The sequence below is a fragment of the Hyla sarda genome, chromosome 7 (assembly GCF_029499605.1).
Source record: "Hyla sarda isolate aHylSar1 chromosome 7, aHylSar1.hap1, whole genome shotgun sequence".
Lineage (NCBI taxonomy): Eukaryota > Metazoa > Chordata > Amphibia > Anura > Hylidae > Hyla > Hyla sarda.
The window spans coordinates 31,769,970-31,780,400 of NC_079195.1; the positions used below are offsets into that span (position 1 = coordinate 31,769,970).

Below are 10,431 nucleotides of genomic sequence, written 5' to 3' on the forward strand. Positions count from 1 at the left end.
AATGCCCTGCAGGAGAGAGGGGGGGGGGGTTGCTGTAATTGCCCTGCAGGAGAGAGGGGGGGGGGGTTTGCATGTAATGCCCTGCAGGAGAGGGGGGGTTGCTGTAATGCCCTGCAGGAGAGAGGGGGGGGGGGGGGTTTGCTGTAATGCCCTGCAGGAGAGAGAGGGGGGGGGGGCGGTTGCTGTAATGCCCTGCAGGAGAGAGGGGGGGGTTGCTGTAATGCCCTGCAGGAGAGAGGGGGTTGCTGTAATGCCCTGCAGGAGAGGGGGGGGGGGGTTGCTGTAATGCCCTGCAGGAGAGAGAGAGAGAGGAGAGAGAGAGAGAGAGATTGATTGCTGTAATGCCCTGCAGGAGGGGGGGGGGGGTTGCTGTAATGGTCTGCGGGGGGGAAAGGGGGGTTTGCTGTAATGGTCCGCCCCTGCAGAGCATTACAGCACCCCCCCCTGCAGAGCATTACAGCAACCCCCCCCCCCTTGCAGGGCATACACAGCAACCCCCCCCCCCCTTGCAGAGCATTACAGCAACCCCCTCCCCTGCAGAGCATTACAGCAACCCCCCCCCCTGCAGAGCATTACAGCAACCCCCCCCCTGCAGAGCATTACAGCAACCCCCCCCTGCAGAGCATTACAGCAACCCCCCCCTGCAGAGCATTACAACAACCCCCCCACCTGCAGAGCATTACAGCAACGCCCCCCCCTGCAGAGCATTACAGCAACCCCCCCCTGCAGAGCATTACAGCAACCCCCCCCCCCTGCAGAGCATTACAGCAACCCCCCCCCTGCAGAGCATTACAGCAACCCCCCCCCTTGCAGAGCATTACAGCAACCCCCCTTGCAGAGCATTACAGCAACCCCCCTTGCAGAGCATTACAGCAACCCCCCCTTGCAGAGCATTACAGCAACCCCCCCCTTTGCAGAGCATTACAGCAACCCCCCCTTGCAGAGCATTACAGCAACCCCCCCCCCCTTGCAGAGCATTACAGCAACCCCCCCCCCCCTTGCAGAGCATTACAGCAACACCGCCCTTGCAGAGCAGTACAGCAACCCCCCCACCCCTTGCAGAGCATTACAGCTAGCCACTCATAAGCCTCTGGGGATATCAACTGTGTTTCTTGCAAACTCCAGACCGGCTCCTATAACTCCTAAAACTTTTTTTTTTATTTTTTTTAATCAACTGGTGCCAGAAAGTTGAACAGATTTGTAAATTACTTCTATTAAAAAATCTTAATCCTTCCAGTACTTATTAGCTGCTCAATACTACAGAGGAAATTATTTTCTTTTTGAACACAGAGCTCTCTGCTGACATCATGAGCACAGTGCTCTCTGCTGACATCTCTGTCCATTTTAGGAACTGTCTAGAGTAGGAGAAAATCCCCATGGCAAACATATGCTGCTCTGGACAGTCTAAAATGGACAGAGATATCAGCAGAGAGCACTGTGCTCATGATGTCAGCAGAGAGCTCTGTTTCAAAAAGATAAGAATTTCCGCTGTAGTATTCAGCAGCTAATAAGTACTTGAAAGATTAAGATTTTTTTAATAGAAGTAATTTACAAATCTGTTTAACTTTCTGGCACTAGTTGATTAGAAAAAAAAAAGTTTTCCACCGGAGTACCCCTTTAACGCCCGTTATTGTAACAGAGCCCTAACAGAAGTCATCATAACGGGCAAAGAGGATCACGTTCACTTGAATCCGTTATAACTCCTGTTATTCCACCGTAAATTAGCGGGAGATAAAGATGTCACCATTCTTCTCCCTCTATCTTACTAATGGACGTCACCTACCGGACACAAATGGCCTTAACCATTCACCCACCAAGAGAAAACCTCAACCGTTACTAAAGCGCTTCTGCCCTTCTCCTCACCAGCAAACCCATCTAAGGGTACATTCATACGAGCGGATTTCGCTGTGGATCCGCTGGTGAATGCCCGCTCTATGCTGTCTTTACATGTGTCTGCAATACGCCGCTACGAGCAGACACACTCCAGTATACTCGCACATCGCTGCATACGCCGCTACGAGCAGACACACTGCAGTATACTCGCACATCGCGGGAGCTCTCTGCCTAGCTCAGAGCAGGGAGAGTGGCTGCCATGTGTGAGTACGCCGCTTCGAGCAGACGCACTGCAGTATAATCGCACATCGCTGCAATACGCCGCTACGAGCAGACACACTGCAGTATACTCGCACATTGCGGGAGCTCTCTGCCTAGCTCAGAGCAGGGAGAGTGGCTGCCATGTGTGAGTACGCCGCTACTAGCAGACGCACTGCAGTATACTCGCACATCGCTGCATACGCCGCTACGAGCAGACACACTGCAGTATACTCGCACATTGCGGGAGCTCTCTGCCTAGCTCAGAGCAGGGAGAGCGGCTGCCATGTGTGAGTACGCCACTACGAGCAGGCACATGTAAAGACAGCATAGAGCGGGGCCTTCACCTGCGGATCTGCAGCGTAAAATACCCTGTAAATCCACTTGTGTGAACCTACCCTAAGGGGGAAGTTTATCATTGGTGGTAGAAGCTTTTACTTTTCTATATGTAGTGCAAATTTATTGCGCAGTGAGTTATTTTGCATCTTTTTTGTGTCTTTTTTGAGCAAAAAGCAAGCACTTGATTTTTTTTTTTTTTGTGTGTGTATTGTGGAATGCATTTTGCAGTGGATACTAATTTATCATGTGCATTTTTTGTTTTGACGCATTTTTTTGTTTTCCCAAATAAGTTTTTTTTATACTGCAAAAATACACCATCAAAAAGGACACGTAGGAAAGTGTTCTACCGAGACTACCGGGGGATGCAGGAGCCGTCACTCAACATCAACACTGCTAAACTACAATTACTCCCATCATGGAACATGATGGCTGAGGGATGGCACTTGCACATCTCCCCCCCCCCCCCCCCCAGCTGCCGGACTCTTGGAACAGTTAGGTCTACTACTCCCATCATGGACAGACTGCCCATAATGGGAGTTAGAGTACAGGGGCCGATCGCAGCAGGTAATTCTCCAGAGACACGCTGCAATCCGCATTTATTAACTGTCCAAGCTGGCGGCACATGCGGCTCCACTGCGCTCCCCACCGGCTCCTGTATACGCTGTCCACCAATCAGAGCTCCCCTCTCCCGGTGGCAGAGATTATTAATTATGACAGCGTATACAGGAGCTGGTGGGGAGCGCAGTGGAGCCACATGTACCGGTGCTTTGTACAGTTAATAAATACTGATTTTTAAGGCAAAACAAAACGCTTCGTATTATGCTTTTAAACTTCTTTACTAAAACTCAGCAGCATATAAGTAGTAGATGTATTAAAGAAATTTTTTATATATAAAGTGTAAATAAACGTATGATATCTAGGATGCAACCTAGAGTGCTGTTCATGGCATCATCCAATCAGGACATAGTATAGATGATATCAATAACTGCCATATAGAAAACTTCTTTTTTCTTTGCTGCTCAGCAGATGGTGAAGTTATGTCATTTTTTCTCTCTCATGATTTTATATATTGTATAAAAATATATGATTTAATTTTTTAGTCAATTAACCCCTTAAGGACCGGAGGTTTTTCCGTTTTTGCATTTTCGTTTTTTGCTCCTTGCCTTTAAAAAATCATAACTCTTTCAAATTTACACCTAAAAATCCATATGATGGCTTATTTTTTGCGCCACCAATTCTACTTTGTAATGACGTCAGTCATTTTGCCCAAAAATCTATGGTGAAGCGGGAAGAAAAATCATTGTGCGACAAAATTGAAAAAAAAACCGCTGTTTTGTAACTTTTGGGGGCTTCCGTTTCTACGTAGTACATTTTTCGGTAAAAATGACACCTGATATGTATTCTGTAGGTCCATACGATTAAAATGATATCCTACTTATATAGGTTTGATTTTGTCGGACTTCTGGAAAAAATCATAACTACATGCAGGAAAATTAATACGTTTAAAATTGTCATCTTCTGACCCCTATAACTTTTTTATTTTTCCGTGTATGGGGCGGTATGAGGGCTCATTTTTTGCGCCGTGATCTGAAGTTTTTAACGGTACCATTTTTGCATTGATAGGACTTATTGATCACTTTTTATTCATTTTTAAATGATATAAAAAGTGACCAAAAATGCACTATTTTGGACTTTGGAATTTTTTTGCGCGCACGCCATTGACCGAGCGGTTTAATTAATGATATATTTTTATAATTCGGACATTTCCGCACGCGGTGATACCACATATGTTTATTTTTATTTTTATTTACACTGTGTTTTTTTTTTTATTGGAAAAGGGGGGTGATTCAAACTTTTAATAGGGGAGGAGTTAAATGATCTTTATTCACTTTTTTTTTTCACTTTTTTTTTGCAGTGTTATAGGTCCCATAGGGACCTATAACACTGCACACACTGATCTTCTATGTTGATCACTGGTTTCTCATAAGAAACCAGTGATCAACGATTCTGCCGGATGACTGCTCATGCCTGGATCTCAGGCACTGAGCAGTCATTCGGCGATCGGACAGCGAGGAGGCAGGAAGGGGCCCTCCCGCTGTCCTGTCAGCTGTTCGGGATGCCGCGATTTCACCGCGGCTATCCCGAACAGCCCACTGAGCTAGCCGGGATGCTTTCGGTTTCACTTTAGACGCGGCGTTCAACTTTGAACGCCGCGTCTAAAGGGTTAATAGCGCACGGCACAGCGATCAATGCCGTTGTTAGAGGCCGGGCCCGACCCGCTATGACGCGGGGCCACGCCGTGGCCCCGCGTTATAGATCGGGAGTGGACACATGACGTTCCAGTACGTCATGTGTCCTTAAGGGGTTAATATTAAATATATATATTTATTTATTAATTTAAATTTATTTGAATTTATTTAAATTTATTTGAATTTATTTATTTCTTTATTTCTGTAATTTCTTTAATTCTTTACTCTCATTGATTATTGTACCCTATATGTGTGTGTATATATATATATATATATATATATATATATATATATATATATATATATTCTCTTTCTGGTATTTGATTTTTTCCTTTTTCTTCTGAATTACTTCATTTTATTCCCCCATATTTTCCACACAGTTCCTATTCTCATTTTTCATTATAGTATGCCTTTTATATACATCCCTGGCTCTTAATTTTGATCTTTTATATCATTCCTAACATTCAATTAGTTCTTACCTTTTCTTGCGCATCTTCTATTTAAACTGCGTCATCGCTGCCATTTTTCAGCACGGGACCCGTCCTCTGCGTCTTTCCCGGTGACTGTTAATCTCCTCTTGCGTCTCGAGCTCTCTGCTCGTTCTCGCAAGATCTCTTGACAGCGAGGTCATCTCCTGTCATGCGTTCCCGGGCTTTCGGCATTCACCTCACAGCCGCCTGTTTCTAAGCACCAATTGTATCCTTATACGTCGATACCTCTGTCCCCTCCCAAAAACCCTCCCAAAATCTTTTAGATTATCCTCTGCAGCCACCTTGTGGCTGTTTGTTATTACATCTTGGTATTTTATAATTTTTAAAAAATCCTATTACCCATATTGATATATCTAATGTTAATATATTGTATATTTATTAATTCATGAATTTAATATAATTTAATATAATTAACTTATCAATATACTTAATTAATATATATTTAATTAACTTATTACCTCATAATTTATACATTTATTTATTTTTAATTGCATTAGATATTTTAGATACTTCTTATATTTAATTCTCCTTAATTGCCTTATATACAGTATAATTGCCTTCTATACAGTATATACATATACATTATACTACATCTCCATATTTTCAATATGTCCCAGGACAATATTCTAATTTCATCTGATAAGGTTAATCCTGACGCTCTACAGTCCATGGTAGATGCCTCAGTGTCTAAATCTATACAAAATGCAGTTCTTACTCTGCAAGAATCTTTTGAGAAATCACTATCCAATGTGATGGCTCGCTCTGGCACTACTATTACAGGGGTGTTACCTCCTATAACCCCATCGGATCAATATTGGTCCCCTGCCGAATCTGTTTCTCGTTTGGCAAAAGGTCTTAAGGGTCCTGGTAAAGCAAAATCAAAAAAGCGCCATATCCCAGGCAATGTACCATACACCTCCAAAAGTGTGAAACACACATCAGAAACTTGCCATGAGACCGATATCACCCAACATATGGGTTCTAAGCCAGACATACCTATTAGTGGTTCTAAGAAACCAATTTCCTCACCCTCTGCCCAAGAGGAAGTCCAACTAATCAGGGCCACGACTTCAACTTTTAGAGCGAAGCCAGACTCCTACCGAGTTGTCTCATCTGAAGAATCTGAGGATTCTGACATACATGAGGTTGATGAAATTTTGTATGTCTCGGAGGAAAGTGAGTCAGATCACGAGGACCCTGCTATGCAGGAAGACACTCCAGTGAACCTACCTGGGGATTCATATTTTGACCCCACTCTGATATGCCATCCACGATCTGGTGAGTGGCTTCCCAATCAAAGGATTGCAGAATTTTTAGCTCTTCGAGCTAATAAATCGTTGGACCGTCAATCCCGTATCAAGCTAAAGGCGGAATGCCCTCGCCCCTCTCTACCTAATAACGCTTCTGCTACTCCGGAATTGGACCCTCTTCTAGCCAAATTCTTGTTCAAAAAGGGTAAAAACCCGAAAAAAGGAGTGGACCTTAGTTTTAAGTCCTGTCAGGACAAATTGATGGACCTTCTTGGCCCACTCTCCAAAATTATGGATATGGCTGATGAAGCATCCAATTCTAATACTACTGTTGATACTGAGACCCTTAAAAGTTGGATTCAGCGTGCCATTTGTATATTCGGCAATGCTAACTCTGCTCTCTCCACTGAGAGAAAGAGATCAATACTCATGAAAATTGACCCACAACTTACCAACCTAGCCACTGCCGAACCGGTCAACCCCACAAACTGCATGCTTTTCGGGGAAGATTTCATCAGAGAGCTTAACAAATATGTTGGGCTCTTTTCTTCTCTCAATAAAGCTCAAGTATCGATAAAGAAAGTATTCTCTAGTAGAATTTTTGGGAGGGCCGGAAAAGGCCGGGGCCGATTTTCCGGCCGGTCTTCCCACTATAGAACTTATAGAGGCCCCTACTCTCAACAGCCCACACAATTCACAGCTCCACCTGCCACTCCCTCCCCATTTTTCCCTTACAGGTCCAGACCTTGGCATTCCAGAGGCCAAAGAGGCTATCCCCGATCCAGACCTCCCACAGATAAGCCTACCCCTGTATTCTTCCCAACATATCCCATTAGGGGGAAGACTCCTTCATTTTTTCCACAATTGGACTATGATTACGTCCGACTCTTGGATACTAAATGCAGTCATGGGTTACCAAATAGAATTTGTCATCCCTCCTGTCCAAACACATTTACCTCATCCAATCCAATTTTCCCTATTGGACAAAAAACTCATAGACCAAGAAGTCCAAGAATTGGCTTCCAAAAGAGCAATTATATCTGTACCCCCACATTCCATGGGATTCCTAAGCAACCTCTTTCTGGTAAAAAAAGAATGACGGAGGTCACAGACCTGTAATCAATTTACGTCTTTTAAACAATCTGGTTGTTTATCGTCACTTCAAGATGGAGGGCATTCATCTTCTAAGAGACATTCTTATGAAGAACGATTGGTTAGTGAAGATAGATCTAAAAGACGCTTATTTGACGGTACCAATCCATCCATCTTCTCAACCTTTTCTTCTCTTCCTTTGGAACGATCAGACATGGCAATTTACTTGTCTCCCGTTCGGTCTTTCATCAGCCCCGTGGTGTTTCACAAAACTACTGAAACCAGTAGTTGCCTCTCTAAGAAGTCGTGGTGTTCGCCTTATTATTTATCTAGACGACATCCTCCTTATGGCTCAAACAAAAGAGTCACTTTTGCTCCACATGAACTGGACATTACACCTCCTAACTCACCCAAGATTTCTCATCAATCACAAAAAATCCATCCTGATTCCATCTCAACATCTGGAATTTTTGGGTTTCATGATAGATACTCAACTGACCACTTTGAGTCTCCCTCCAAGGAGATTGAAAGTTATTTGGAAAGAAATCCGACAGATTCTCCACAAAGACATCTTATCTCTGAGGACAATAGCTCGAATTGTGGGTCTCCTTTCAGCCTCCATTCAAGCCATTTTTCCTGCTCCTCTTCACTACAGAGCTCTCCAACGCCTAAAAATTTGCCACTTGAGACAAGGCCTCGGTTATTCGGACGAAGTTCCTCTGTCCTCAGAAGCCAAAGAGGAACTTCTTTGGTGGCTCACTCACATAGAATCTTGGAATGGGAAAGCAATTTTCCATCCGAATCCGGACATCATCATCGAATCAGATGCGAGTCTTTCTGGATGGGGTGCTCGTTGCGGCTCCCTTTCTACAGGAGGCAAATGGTCTCCTTCAGAATCCCTGCTTCACATAAACTGTCTAGAACTTCTAGCAGGATTCTTTGGTTTAAAAAGTTTTGCAAGGAATTCCTCCCATTGTTGTATTCTTCTTCGTATGGACAACATTTCCGCTGTCCAATACATCAATCATTTGGGAGGCACAACTTCAAAAGTTCTTGCAGATTTTGTCAAAGAATTTTGGCATTTTTGTTTAGACAAGAATATTACCCTGAAAGCGGAATACCTCCCCGGAATTTCCAATTCAGTAGCGGATTGGTATTCTCGTCAACTGACGGATTCCAGCATTTGGAAACTTCATCTTCCAATCGATCAATTCTCTTTGGGGTCCTTTGCACATAGATCTTTTCGCATCCCGTCTCAACACTCAACTACCTCTTTTTTACAGTTGGCGACCGGACCCGGAAGCTTTGGGGGTAGACGCCTTCCTGCAATTTTGGCCTCAGAAGACTCTTTATGCCTTTCCTCCTTTCAATCTCATTCCTCGAGTTCTATTTCAAACCTCGATACAGAAATCCACTCTTGTTCTCATAACACCACTATGGCCAACCCAGTCTTGGTTTCCCCAAATCCTTCATCTCCTCTTAGATTTTCCCCGTCTTCTTCCTTCGTGTCAGAATCTTCTTCTAAATCCCCAGGGGAATTTCCACCCTCTGATTCTGTCGGGACAATTACCTCTAGTCGCTTGGTTGATTTCGGGTCACCAAGATCTAACCTCCAACTTTCAAAATCAGTTCAGGACATCTTATCTGATGCATGGGCCCCAGGTACCAGATCTGCTTACAGATCAGCCTGGAAACTTTGGTCTAATTGGTGCGATAGAAGACATTTGGATCCCTTACAAGCATCTTTATACCACATTTTAAATTTCTTATCTGCCTCTTTTGATGCTGGTAAAGCGTACAGAACCATTAATCTTTATCCCTCTGCTATTTCCTCTAAACATGTACCTGTCTACTCCATTCCTATTGGTAGACATCCTTTGGTCTGCCAACTGCTTAAAGGAATTTGTTTCCGCAGACCACCGTTACCAAAATACACTCCCACATGGGACGTGAATCTAGTTCTCAATATGTTCATTTCATGGGATGATAACGATTCCCTCTCTTTAAAATTTATTTCCTTTCTTTCCTTCAAACTCACTACATATATATATATATATATATATATATATACATATATATATACTCAAGGTGTTATTTTTTCAATTTATCGCCATACAAAAACTAACCTTCAATCGGTTTTCTACCCATCTTTTCCGCATCACGAAAAACTCTGTGTGGTTCGTTGCCTCAGATCTTATGAACAAAAAACTGAATCTCTTAGGAATCCTTCCCATTCCCAATTACTAGTTTCCTTTTACAAACCTCATGCACCTGTATCCTCTCCTACTCTGGCCCGATGGGTTAACCCCTTAAGGACTCAGGGTTTTTCCGTTTTTGCACTTTCGTTTTTTCCTCCTTACCTTTTTAAAAATCATAACCCTTTCAATTTTCACCTAAAAATCCATATTATGGCTTATTTTTTGCGCCACCAATTCTAATTTGCAGTGACATTAGTCATTTTACCCAAAAATGCACGGCGAAACGGAAAAAAAAATCATTGTGCGACAAAATCGAAAAAAACACAATTTTGTAACTTTTGGGGGCTTCCGTTTCTACGCAGTGCATATTTCGGTAAAAATTACACCTTATCATTATTCTGTAGGTCCATACAGTTAAAATGATACCCTACTTATATAGGTTTGATTTTGTCGCACTTCTGGAAAAAATCATAACTACATGCAGGAAAATTTATACGTTTAAAAATGTCATCTTCTGACCCCTATAACTTTTTTATTTTTCCACGTACAGGGCGGTATGAGGACTCATTTTTTGCGCCGTGATCTGTAGTTTTTATCGGTATGATTTTTGTTTTGATTGGACTTTTTGATCACTTTTTATTCATTTTTTTTAATGGTATAAAAAGTGACCAAAATACGCTTTTTTGGACTTTGGAATTTTTTTGCGCGTACACCATTGACC

At 43.0% G+C, this 10,431-nt stretch overlaps 1 protein-coding gene across 1 annotated transcript in view; it reads right to left on the bottom strand.

Annotated features, from left to right (window-relative positions):
- LOC130282475 (uncharacterized) overlaps positions 1 to 5,356 on the bottom strand; it is a 40,701-nt gene extending 35,345 nt beyond the window's left edge. The window contains exon 1 of the mRNA XM_056530735.1: positions 5,159 to 5,356. The gene's annotated coding sequence lies outside the window, so the exon portion shown is untranslated. The remainder of the gene's footprint in view (positions 1 to 5,158) is intronic.
- Between the last annotated feature and the right edge of the window lie 5,075 nt (positions 5,357 to 10,431).